At 38.0% G+C, this 13722-nt stretch overlaps 1 long non-coding RNA gene across 2 annotated transcripts in view; it reads left to right on the top strand.

The window, feature by feature from the left end:
* Positions 1 to 13722, top strand: part of LOC132362750 (uncharacterized) — a 98601-nt gene that overhangs the window by 81255 nt on the left and 3624 nt on the right. The window lies entirely within an intron of this gene.

Raw genomic sequence — 13722 nt, 5'->3', positions numbered from 1 at the left:
TTCTGAAAATGCTTATTCATTCAGTTCAGCAGTACAGTCAGTTACCAGAAACCTGTACTTGTCAGAGTCTTTTCCATGAATTTCTTGAAGATGAAACCCTTTTATAGGAACATATTTGCAAAAGCATCAGAGTACACCCAGAACTGTCTGTAAATGACAAAAGACTTAAAAATGACCACGGTTAAAGATTTGATGAAAGTTCATAATAATGCAGTTGACAAGAAAATTAGTTATTTCTGAGATATACATTTTAAAGTAATAACTAGGATTATGACTTATAACATTATACCAGAACATATAAGATTTTTAGAAATTTCATGTAATGTCTGAAACATTCATATTAACATATTTCCATACAAATAACCCAATGAAAGTTTAGTATTAGTTGTTTTGTTTGTTTTTTTTATACTGCAGGTTCTTATTGGTCATCAATTTTATACACATCAGTGTATACATGTCAATCCCAATCGCCCAATTCAACACACCACCATCCCCACCCCACCGCAGTTTTCCCCCCTTGGTGTCCATATGTCCGTTCTCTACATCTGTGTCTCAACTTCTGCCCTGCAAACCGGCTCATCTGTACCATTTTTCTAGGTTCCACATACATGCGTTACTATACAGTATTTGTTTTTCTCTTTCTGACTTACTTCACTCTGTATGACAGTCTCTAGATCCATCCACGTCTCAACAAATGACTCAATTTCGTTCCGTTTTATGGCTGAGTAATATTCCATTGTATATATGTACCCCAACTTCTTTATCCATTCATCTGTTGATGGGCATCTAGGTTGCTTCCATGACCTGGCTATTGTAAATAGTGCTGCAATGAACACTCGGGTGCATGTGTCTTTTTGAATTACGGTTTTCTCTGGGTATATGCCCAGTAGTGGGATTGCTGGGTCATATGGTAATTCTATTTTTAGTTTTTGAAGGAACCTCCATATTGTTCTCCATAGTGGCTGTATCAATTTACATTCCCACCAACAGTGCAAGAGGGTTCCCTTTTCTCCACACCCTCTCCAGCATTTGTTGTTTGTAGATTTTCTGATGATGCCCATTCTAACTGGTGTGAGGTGATACCTCATTGTAGTTTTGATTTGCATTTCTCTAATAATTAGTGATGTTGAGCACCTTTTCATGTGCTTCGTGGCCGTCTGTATGTCTTCTTTGGAGAAATGTCTATTTAGGTCTTCTGCCCATTTTTGGATTGGGGTGTTTGTTTCTTTAATATTGAGCTGAATGAGCTGTTTATCTATTTTGGAGATTAATCCTTTGTCCGTTGATTCGTTTGCAAATATTTTCTCCCATTCTGAGGGTTGTCTCTTCGTCTTGTTTATGGTTTCCTTTGCTGTGCAAAAGCTTTGAAGTTTCATTAGGTGCCATTTGTTTATTTTTGTTTTTATTTCCATTACTCTAGGAGGTGTATCCAAAAAGATCTTGCTGTGATTTATATCAAAGAGTGTTCTTCCTATGTTTTCCTCTAAGAGTTTTATAGTGTCCAGTCTTACATTTAGGTCTCTAATCCATTTTGAGTTTATTTTTGTGTATGGTGTTAGGGAGTGTTCTAATTTCATTCTTTTACATGTAGCTGTCTAGTTTTCCCAGCACCACTTATTGAAGAGACTGTCTTTTCTCCATTGTATATCTTTGCCTCCTTTGTCATAGATTAGTTGACCATAGGTGCATGGGTTTATCTCTGGGCTTTCTATCTTGTTCCATTGATCTATGTTTCTGTTTTTGTGCCAGTAGTATATTGTCTTGATTACTCTAGCTTTGTAGTATTCCACTCACTTTTTTAGGTCTTTTCTCAAATATCACTGTCTCCATTATGAGGCCTTGCTTGGATTCCCTGTAATAACCTGCAGTCCCACTAATACACACTACCTCCTTAGAAGCCTCCCTTCTGCTGTAGAATCTGTTGAATGAATGAATGGAGTGGGCTATGTCTAATTTCCAAAAAAATAAACATCAGCCGTAAACACTTGTTGAGAGACGGGTTCAGGGTATAAAGAAGAAAAGAAGTGTAAATTCAGGCCTTACAGTTCACCATCTATTCCCTCAGGGTTCTGCTATGGTGTATCTTTGAATAAAAAGCGCAATTTGATAAGACTAATTAATAGCTTAAATTCATTAGACTCCCAAACCTTTTATAGTAGAAATGTGATAAGAATTGTGTCAGAGATTCTCAACAAAATGTTAGCAAGTTGACGCCACAAAAGTATAAAAACAATTATATACCATGACCAAATGGGATTTGTGTCAGGTAAGTAAGGCTGGTTCAACATTGGAAAATTAATCAATATAATCCATCCAAGACAAAGAAAAGGAAAAAAAAAAAACATATAAATACATGCGGAAGAAGCATTTGACAAAATCCAGTGTGTACTCATGAGAAAAACTCTCAGTAAACTAGGAATAGAGAGGGACTTTCTTAACTTGATAAATACGATCTACAAAAAAACCAATAGCTAACATCATACTTACTGGAGAGAAACTCAATGCTTTCCCACTAAGATTAAGCACAAGGCAAGGATGTCCTCCTTTATTATAACTTTTCAGTATTGTGCTGTAAGTCCTTGCTAATGCAATAAGGCAAGAAAAGGAAATAAATGGTGTACAGATTGAGCAGGAAGACATAAAGCTGTCTTTGTTCACAGGTGACATGATCATCTATGTAGAAAATCTTAAAGAGTTGACACAAAACTCCTGTAACTAGTAAGTGATTATAGCAAGGTTGCAGGATCCAAGGTTAATATACAAAAGGCAATTGTTTTCCTATATACCAATAATGAGCAAGTGGAATAGGTTTAAAAAAACCCCACACTATTTACAATAGCACTGCCAAAAATGTAATACTTCAGTATAAATCTAATAAAATACGTACAACCTCTATAGGAGGAAAACTACAAAACCGTGATGAATGAAGTCAAAGAATAACTAAATAAATGGAGAGATATTGCATGTTCATGAATAGGAAGCCTCGGTATTATCAAGATGTCAGTTCTTTCCGACTTAATCTATAGAAATTCAGTGCGATCCCAATCAAAATCTCAGCAAGTTATTTTATGGATATTGGCAAACTGATTCTAAAGTCCATATGAAGAGGCAAGAGACCCAGAATAGCTATCACCTCATTGAAGAAGGACAAAGTTGAAGGGATGACACTACCCAGCTTGAGGACTTATTATGAAGGTGCAGTAATCAAGACAGGGTGGTATTGGTGAAAGAACAAATAGATCAATGGAACAGAATAAAGAGCCCCAAAATAGACCCACATAAATACAGTCAACTGATCTTTGGCAAAAGAACAAAGGCAATACAACGGAGCAAAGATTGGCTTTTCATCAAATAGTGCTGAAACAACTGGATGTCCATAGTAAAAAAAAAAAAAAAAAATCTAGACACAGACTTTATATCCTTCATAAAACTTAAGTCAAAATGAACCACAGGCCTAAATGTAAAACACAAAACTGTAAAACTCCCAGAAGATAACATAGGAGAAAACCTAGATGACCTTGGGTATGGCAGTGACTTTTAAAATATAACACCAAAGGCACAATCCATGAAAGAAAGAATTGATAAGCTAGACTTCATTAAAATAGAAAATTTCTGCTCTGTGAAAATCACTATCAAGATAATGAAAAGACAAGCCACAGAGTTGGAGAAAACATTCGTAAAAGACGCATCTTGGGCTTCCCTGGTGGCGCAGTGGTTGAGAGTCTGCCTGCCAATGCAGGGGACATGGGTTCGAGCCCTGGTCTGGGAGGATCCCACATGCCGTGGAGCAATTGGGCCCATGAACCACAACTACTGAGCCTGCGCGTCTGGAGCCTGTGCTCCGCAACAAGAGAGGCCGCGAGAGTGAGAGGCCCGCGCACCGCGATGAAGAGTGGCCCCCGCTCGCCGCAACTGGAGAAAGCCCTCGCACAGAAACAAACACCCAACACAGCCAAAAATAAATAAATAAATAAATAAATAAATTCATTAAAAAAAAAAAAAAAAGACGCATCTTGTTAGGATAAAGTGGCAACTTGCAAGCTTCTTACATGTGCAACTGGTGTAATTTATTTTGGTATGTAGTGTGAGGTACAGACTTTAGTTTTCAATGGGTGTGTAGTTTTCTAGGCATCAATTTTAAAGATTATACCTTGACTTTATCACAATCAAACTTCCCAGACATACTTAGAACTATTTGTGGATATTCTTTTCTGTTTAATTTGTATATGTGTTCATTCATGTAGTAATGCTACAATGTTTGAATTGTAGTGGCTTTATAGTTAAGTTATATAGCTGCCTGCTAATTAACAGATACTCAACTTCTAATAAAGTTTATTACTTGTACCTGAATGCCTCCAGATTATGTCCTTCATTCAGACTCTTTACTATTCACTCAATATAAATTCAGAGCTGATATACATTAAAAACTGAACTAAGGTGGCTAACATGTTTTAGTTTTCATCTATATTCCTAGATTTAAAATATGAGAAAGTAATAGAATGCAACATTTTTAAAAACCTCTAATGACTCACATTTTCTATCTCTAATTAAAACAGAATACCCTGTGGAATATCTTTGGATCATTTACCCGTTTCATTAATTCTGGCTGCTGAAGTTAATTTAAATTCACTCTGGTAAAATGAGAGCTCAGTATAAGCTTTTAGCATACTCAGTGAGACTTACAAATAGTCATCTGCTAGGTGGTAAACAGTAAACAGTCTTGTTTATTGCAAATAATCTTAGCCAATAAATGTTATTTATGCTCCATTTAAGAATAAAGATGTTAATCTGAGATCACAAAACGATCTTTTTGTTAAAGCTAAAAGCAATTCTGCTTTGATTAGTTGCAAATGCAAATATTACCCAACTTCTTTCTCCTTCTTTGATAGTTGTATAGAAATAAAACTAAACATAAGAATGTAAGCCAAACCCACTACAAATGAAACTGCACTACAGGCCCAGTATCTTCAGTGATTTCTAGATGATTTCTATGCTCAAACCTTCATTCTATCCTCTCTTCCTAAACAGAATTGGTTTTTTTTCTTGTTTTGTTTTTTGGTTTTGAGTAACTTTTATTACACAAGGGATTCATATTCTTTATAGAGAAATCAAGTAATCAAATAATCCAAAAATAGATTAAAAAACAGCCATAATTCCACCTCTCAGATACATTATCACTGTATCTATTTTATAGTATAGCTTTCATATGTATATTTTTAACATCTTCATTGGAGTATAATTGCTTTACCATGTTGTGTTAGTCTCTGCTGTATAACAGTGCATCAGCTATACGTATATATATATCCCCATATCCCCTCCTTTTTGCGTCTCCCTCCCACCCTCCCTATCCCACCCCTCTAGGTGGTCACAAAGCCCCGAGCTGATCTCCCTGTGCTACTTGGCTGCTTCCCACTAGCTATCTATTTTACATTTGGTAGTGTATATATGTCCATGCCACTCTCTCACTTCGTCCCAGCTTCCCCTTCTCTCTCCCCATGTCCCTAAACAGAATTTCAAGAAGATAGCCAAGATAAAATGAGAAACTGATTTAGACTTAGGTCCCAAATTTACAGCTTCAATGATTTAGGAAAACTTCTTGACAACTATACTGAGCCTCAGTTTTCACATTTGTAAAAGGGTGAGGATTAAAAAAACTGATACTTCTGGAAATGCCTGTCATTCTGATTGGATATTTTTAAAATGTTAACTGAAATTTAAATGTATAAATTATAAAAAGAAGATGACAAAAAGGCCTATTATCATTTTATTACCCAGATAAACCCTGGTGGTCCACTGATAGGAGAAGGGGCTTCTCTAAGTAGTTTTCTTCATCCTGATTTCTGGACATTCCCTTCTTTAATCTGCTTTTGGAGGCAGCGGGGGACATTTTGGCAAGTTTTATTCAATTTCTCTATGCCTTGCTTTTAGGAAAGAAGAATAGTAGCTGTGCTGAGCTCTGCCAGGTCAGATAGAATTTTGGAGTATTCTTTATCTCTCTTGTAGACAGCCACTGTCATTTGGTAAGCCATAAGCCTTTCTTTGCTTTGACTGTGGTTAGTGTGTTTGCTGGATTTCTAAAATATATTTTTAGTGTTTACTTGTTTAGATTGAAAAGATTGGGCTATATTTTTAAAAGTTTATCCCTTCATTTTGGAAGACCTTTTAAGTTGTGATATTGCATGCAAGAGAGCTAACGGAATTCTGGACTCCATATTTTTGTTTTTACCTTTTTTTTTTTTTTTTTTTTCTCAGACTTTGAACCAACAATGGCTAAGAATGAAAGGAACTCAGACCCAAATTTTTTTTTCCCTTGTAAAGCACAGAGAATATGGGAAAAAATGAAATTGGGAAATTGTTTTGCTCTCTTCCTCCTCCTTTTTGGTCAGTTACCTTAGTCATCCACCTCACTTTGTATTTCTAGCCTGGCTTCAGAAAGACCTGAATTTGATGAACTACACACTGTTGGAGGAGTAGATTGCTAGAAGGAACCAAGATCCAGACAACCTTCAATGGTGGCTTCATGGAATTATATTCAAGAAGGATGGTTCAGCCAATTTCCTCACTTCCATTGTGAAAGGAGTTCCCTATTCCTAAGAAAATGGACCTATGTCCGACTGACACAGAAGATGGAGATTTATCCCAGTGCATTTATATATGTATATATATTAAAATTATGTATATTTATATATATATATAATGCCTAATGGAAATATCTCAGATGGTCTATTTTGTGTTTTTTCTTTAATTTTACTTATAAAATTGTGACCATTTTTTAACTCAATAGAGGAGAACCTTAAAAATTAATTAAAAAGACATTCTCACTAGTCTAAGGTTCAGAGTGACTTGGCAGAGAAAATTGCTGAATGGTTAGATAACAGTGCTGGTATGCTTGGCTATTGTAACACTTTACATTTGAGTTTCTCTTCCTTGGAATTACAAGAACTATATGACTCAAGAGAAAGATTGATAATTAGGAATATTCTGCTTGCTTTTTATATAGCCGAATGAAGAACATTTTGATTAATTATTTGGAGGTCATAGGAAGGAACCTTCATGATCTAACTTTTGAACAAGTAGTGTTGCAACACAAAGCTATGACTTCAAATTAAAAAGGAAATTTGAAATGACCTATTTCTTTTGGCATCTCAATCCAGAGATCTGTCAGTAAAATGAGTCACTTTTCAGTCAAATGGGTGATCAGCAATATAATTTTTTATTGGGAAGCTGAAAGACTCCATTGCCAAACAGAGCATCTGCAGTGTTAACATCTATATTTGAGCATCTTTCGTTTTCCCAAGGGGTGCAGGTGAGAAGAAGGAAGGCAGAGAAATGCACTTGAATAAAGCTTTTCAAGATGGATAGAACAGAGAGCATTCCCAGAGGCAGGTCAAGTTCAACCCAAGAACAACTCTCTCAGTGCTTTCACAACTAGTTAACTCAGCTCTCAAATCAGTAACTCAGCTCTCAGATCAGTGCTGAAATCAAGCAGAAGGTTGTTAATATTGATACAGTTAACATACATCAAATAGGATTACTGAATTTTCTGAATCCAAAAGTTCTCCACAGTGTTGACATTTCCTCACTGAACTGCCAGGATTGTTTGGTTTCAAAGGCTGTTGGGCTCAAGACGCATTTTGTCTTAAATAATCCTTCATAAAAAGTTCAGCTTTCAGTCTAATATGATTGAAACCCAGCTTGAGTGTGTTTTATAATGCACTGAGCTGGAAAGACTATGGGCATTGAATTATTCAAAACATGGTAGGCAAAGGAGTGATATGTGGGGAGGAGGTGATCAAAGAAATCAGTGAGACTTGATATGTCATGTTATCTCATTTTATTTAGCTTTTAGAACTCTTCCAAATATTAGAGGAAAGAAATCAATATCAATTTTCACCTGTCACGTTCCACACTTCAATTATTAGTGAATGTCAAATTTGACCACAGTTTTCTGTACCACCTGCTCTGCAATAATATTTCTGAGCCTTTATTAAAAATGTAAAATTGTCATTGAATTTCCAAATATGATTCTGCAGTGGCTAATTCAGCTTGCTTTATTAATAAGCAAGTTCTGATGAGTAATAGTAATTTAATACGCCTGCATGTAAGGTTAAAGTGTAAATTATTGCTGCCGAAGGTGATGAGATATGACTGCGATGTGGTGGTAGGGCACTCACCTTCCTGAACGAACCCTGCAAGCACACAGTTCTTGGGAGAAACCAGTACTTCATAGAGTAGCAAATCTGATATTATTTTGCATGTCTCCTGTAGCAGTGGAATGCACACACACACACACACACACAAACATGATCACGGGTGAAAAAACACACATGTGCACCTTAGATGCTTGCATTAATTTCTGAATATAGTTCTCCGGAAAGAAAAAGCTTTACTGATGATTTGTATTTTTATAGTTTATTACTTTATCCATACTAAAACACTTCATGAAATCACTTCCTGTTTTGTTGTCCATGGAATCCTTTCAATTTTGAGATGCTAAATAGAAATCGAAATAATGATTATAGTCCTTGGCCATGAAAGACTTAAGTTACAGAGAGCCCGGTGACTGGAGGTCAGAGCTGCCACGGAATTATTCCCTGCTCCGGAGACCATTAGAATATCACTGTGTACCCACTTAAGGATAGAATGCTGCTATTGAGAAACTAGCTCTCTTTTATTTATGCTAAAAGGAGAGAACAGTAGGGGACCTTGGCTGTGTGAGTGTATGAAACTTTCTCTGTTTTGTACAATAAGCAAAAACTATACATGAAATAGCCTCGGGCCTTTTGTCTTTTGTACCCAGCTCTTTCCTGTATTGCTCCTGATCAATTACACTTAAATCAACAAGAGTTGCTTGAACATTTTGACAGTTATGTTCCCCATACCCTGAAGCATTTTTAAAGGGTTACTGAGATAAAGCTATTTCAAAAAATACTCCCTCCAAATGTTTTCAGGGTGGCATCAATGAAAGTAACTTAGAGGAAGAAAACTCCACCTTGAGTTCCTGGCCTACCACTCTAAGGCCAGGCAAGCATAAACCTTCACAGCAAAACCTAAGTTTGCTCCCACTTGAGAATTTGGTTTCCATGGTCTTATATGAAAAGTATATGGAGACTTTAATTCCCTATAAGCCCTTTCCAAAGAGTAAATACAGTTCATCATTCGTAAGAGATGATGAAAATTACAATTTTGTTGAATAGGTGGAATATATATTATATATAATATATATATGTTTTAATATATATATAAAATATATAAAGTTACTATTCAGAGTCCTAAAACGGATTTTTCTTACTTACCAAGAAGGAACGGTAACTTGATCTCTAAACACAATAAAGCACCTGGTCATAGCAGAATCATAACAAATATTTGATATCAGAATGAATTCACTGTTCAGGTGTAAAGAGGGAATACCTTCAGCTTTCCTCTTTCTTGTACCTCATTATTGCATCCTGGACAGAGGGGATTTTTCTTGATTTTAATCTAAAGGGGAAATGTTCACTTTTGTTAAGATGGAAATTGACAACCTCAGTAGGCAGAGGCACTGTTTTTATTTGGCTGAATTCCTGTTTCTAGTGATAATTCAAGGTGTAATAGGGTTTTCTCTGCCACTCCAAAATCTGAAAATGATAAGCATCTCACCAGAGTTTCAGGACGGCCCGTTACCTATTCTGTGGAAAGGATATTCAAAGTACCATGCTTCATCAGTGTCTTCTTTTTTTTTTTTTTTTTTTCCCACGTTCTTTTATTTATTTATTTATTTATTTATTTATGACTGTGTTGAGTCTTCGTTTCTGTGCGAGGGCTTTCTCTAGTTGCGGCAAGTGGGGACCACTCTTCATCGCGGTGCGCGGGCCTCTCACCATCGCGGCCTCTCTTGTTGCGGAGCACAGGCTCCAGACGCGCAGGCTCAGTAATTGTGGCTCACGGGCCCAGTTGCTCCGTGCCATGTGGGATCTTCCCAGACCAGGGCTCGAACCCGTGTCCCCTGCATTGGCAGGCAGATTCTCAACCACTGCGCCACCAGGGAAGCCCCATCAGTGTGTCTTCTTTGACTTATTCATCGACGGACAACTACTGAGTTAAGACACTGTCTTATCCTTGCTTCATAAAAACAAAAACAAAAAAAACCCACAAACACAAAAAAACCGTTAACGATGAAAACTTATTATGCCAGGCCTTAGTGTGGCCTGACTTGGAAATTTACTTTCAGAGGCTTTTGTGAATATACCAAGGAAAGAGGACCTAGGTGTATCTTATTCCCACAGGCCGCCAATAAATATTTGCTTAATGGAGAAAAAATTAATATATAGTATAGGAGAGAACCTGTCAGATGCTTAACATTATTGAGTGATAGCAATGCCCAAACTCATCTGTGATCAAACACTATGAAAGTATCCTCCTAAGGATAAACTGATTACAAATAAGAAGTGAAAATTCAATTATGGAGATACTTTCAGTTTCAGCTCTGATATGCAAAAAGCTTGGAAGTTGTCACTGTATCTTGTCCTTACAAGATAATGCTGTACAAAATGAAAATCAATGACTTTTCTCAGACATGATTAATAAAACATGTAACTATGAAAGAATTTTAAAACTGTAATTATGTATGTGTATATATGTGTCTCTGAAAAATCTGTGTCAAAGAAAACTGAGGCTATCAGTATAAACTCATTTAACGTCTATCTCTTCTTACCTTTATTTCCTCCCAAACTTACCAGTATCCATCCAACTCGAAGGATACAAGTGATTTTTACATACTGTGCAAGGTTTTTTTCTTATTCCTATGTCCATGTTTCCCCAGTTCTCTAAATTATTATCTACATCTTCAGGATCTCCTTCATCGGTTCCTTCATTTCAACATATAAAATATAAGTCCTTCTCATTCTAAAAAGTTCTTTTTTGCTAATTATTTTCTCTTTTCATCCAAACTCCTTCAGAGTAGCCTATTCCCACTGTCTTCACTAGCCCCACCTGGCCCCCACAGGCAGCCCTACACCCTCAATTTATCGCCGTCTGGCTTTCTTGTCCACCACTTCACTGAACTGCTCTAAGGTCACTGGGGACCTAACTGCCCAAATCCAATGGACACTTACATTCTCTGAAGGATGACACTGTCATCTACTTCCTCCTTCTTGAAACTCTATCACCTCTCTCCTTCCCAGAATTCTTTCTCTGCTTATTACTTAAACGTTGTCAGTACTCACAATTCTCTGAAATCTCATCCATTTTCATGATTTTAATGACTGCTAAGTGCTGATGACATTGAAATTTTTATCTTTCCATGTCTTCACGTGCAGGTCCAGTTATCTACCAGTTTGTCTCCCGAATTCTACAGGTGCTTTAAAATTCTACATGTCCAGAACTAAAGTCTTTTCCCCAATTCAGTTCTTTATCCCCTATTTCCAAACTCAATGATACCACCACCCAACCTTAGTCACACAGATGGGGGTTCAGCCTCCGCCTCCTACTTCTTCCTTACTTCCCAAGATCAAGTCTTGCTTGTAATTTCCTAAATACAATTAGAACTTATTTCCTCCCTTCATCTATACCTTATTTCAGACCCCTTTCTTCTTGCTATTACCTGGTCTAGAAGTTACCAAATTGCTGTTTGGTGGAACCAGTTGTTAGACACTTCTATTAAAAAAGGACTCTAGAGTCAAATAGCTTTGAGGATGGCTGTGTACCATACGCCTGCTGTGACGATCCAGAATGAACATTAGCCGACAGCAGCCCCGAGAAGCTGCGCAGTAAAGAAACCTGATTACCTTTACTTAAGCCAGGTTCTCCCTTCTGCCGGCCCATAAACCTTTCAGTAGGGACAGGAGAGGAGGTGGCAGCATGAAAGTCCCACTCGAAAATAAAAAACACTGCTCCTCAGAAGAGTGGGGCATAATTGTCTCCAGGCTTCTTCAGATTCCTCATCCATACTGACGTCAGTGGTCTAAAATGCCACCTGAACTTGTCCTTTCCATTCTTAGCTATTTTCTGAGGAAACCAGCTCCACGCACATGGATGGCTAAGACCCGCTCTCCTCCTCCTCGCTGCCTCCTTTAGGGGCACTTGCCACTGCCTGGTGACACTGCACTGATGCGCCAGAGCCTGTGCTTGTGGCTCCGTAACACACCCCTCGCACACTCACGGCTCTGGACTTCCGCTGTCCTCTCTGCCTTGAGTGTCCTTGCCCTTCACCGGCTGACTCACCAGTTTTTCACGAGTCCTGTAAGACTTAGCTTAGGGACTGCCTCTTTCCATGACTTTTCTTTGCCTCACAGCTCCCCCTCTTCTTCCACAAACACTGATGAAACGCCCTGAATATGTCCGTCACAGCAGCATGTCACGTGCAGGATGAGACATCTGCTGTGTGTCTTCCCCTCTCACTCCACTGCTAAAGGGCCAACGCTACATCTTGCTCATTGTTTCGCTCCTCTAACACTCAATCCATGACTAATGAACTAACTAGTACTGTAGTAGCCCTCTTAGTAACAATCAGGCAGGAACTTCTAGAAGAAATCTGACACTCCAGCTCTTCTCTGATCTCACCTTTCAGTCTGAATGAACTAAAGACTTATCTGTACATGTTTTACCAGAGAGACATAATTTAATCCAGAGATGTGTCATCACATACTCTTACATACTCTGCCGTTTAAAAATTCGGCTCACGATGGGGAAAGGAGACAGGTGTGCTTTCTGATAGCCCCACTGTTTTGCACTTCTACTGCTCACTGCTCACTGGCTGCTCTCTCGGTGCCTTCCTTAAACCCTTCCTCTCTTAACAAGGAAACAGGATAACAAAGTAATTAAGAGCCTGGGTTCTGCCTATCTGTGAAACAGAAACATAACCAAGGATATAGAGAATAGACTGGTGGTTGCCAAGGGGGAGGGGGTGGGAGAGGGTTGGATTGGGAGTTTGGGATTAGCAGATGCAAACTGGTGTATATACAGGATGGATAAACAAAAAGGTCCTACATGGGACTTCCCTGGTGGCGCAGTGGTTAAGAATACGCCTGCCAATGCAGGGGACATGGGTTCGAGCCCTGGTCCGGGAAGATCCCACATGCCAGAGAGCAACTAAGCCTGATGCCACAACTACTGAAGTCCATGCACCTAGAGCCCGTGCTCTGCAACACGAGAAGCCACCACATTGAGAAGCCTGTGCACCGCAACTAGAGAAAGCCCGCGTGCAGCAACGAAGGCCCAACGCAGCCAAAAATAAATAAATAAATAAATACATTTATTAAAAAAAAAGTGGATGTATTTTAAAAAAACCAAAAAGGTCCTACTGTAGAGCACAGGGAACGATATTCTATATTCTGTGATAAACCACAATGGAAAAGAATATGAAAAAGAATGTATATAAATGTATAACTGAGTCACTTTCCTGTACAGCAGTAATTAACACACACTGTAATTCAACTATACGTCAATAAAAAATAAAATTTAAAAAAATTGCCATAAAAATCATCACATAAGGGGGACTTCCCTGGTGGTCCAGTGGTTAAGACTTCGCCTTCCAATGGAGGGGGTGAGAGTTTGATCCCTGGTCGGGGAGCAAAGATCCCACATGCCTTGTGGCCATAAACCAAAATATAAACCAGAAGCAATACTGTAACAAATGCAATAAACACTTTAAAAATGGTCGACATCAAAAAACATCTTTAAAGAAAATAATCACATAAATCAGAAACAAATGAAACATAATAAAGTCCGTACATTTAAAAAAAA

The sequence above is a fragment of the Balaenoptera ricei genome, chromosome 3 (genome assembly GCF_028023285.1).
Source record: "Balaenoptera ricei isolate mBalRic1 chromosome 3, mBalRic1.hap2, whole genome shotgun sequence".
Classification (NCBI taxonomy): Eukaryota; Metazoa; Chordata; class Mammalia; order Artiodactyla; family Balaenopteridae; genus Balaenoptera; species Balaenoptera ricei.
The sequence above is the reverse complement of the archived record's forward strand: the minus strand, read 5'-3'. Positions and strand labels throughout refer to the sequence as shown.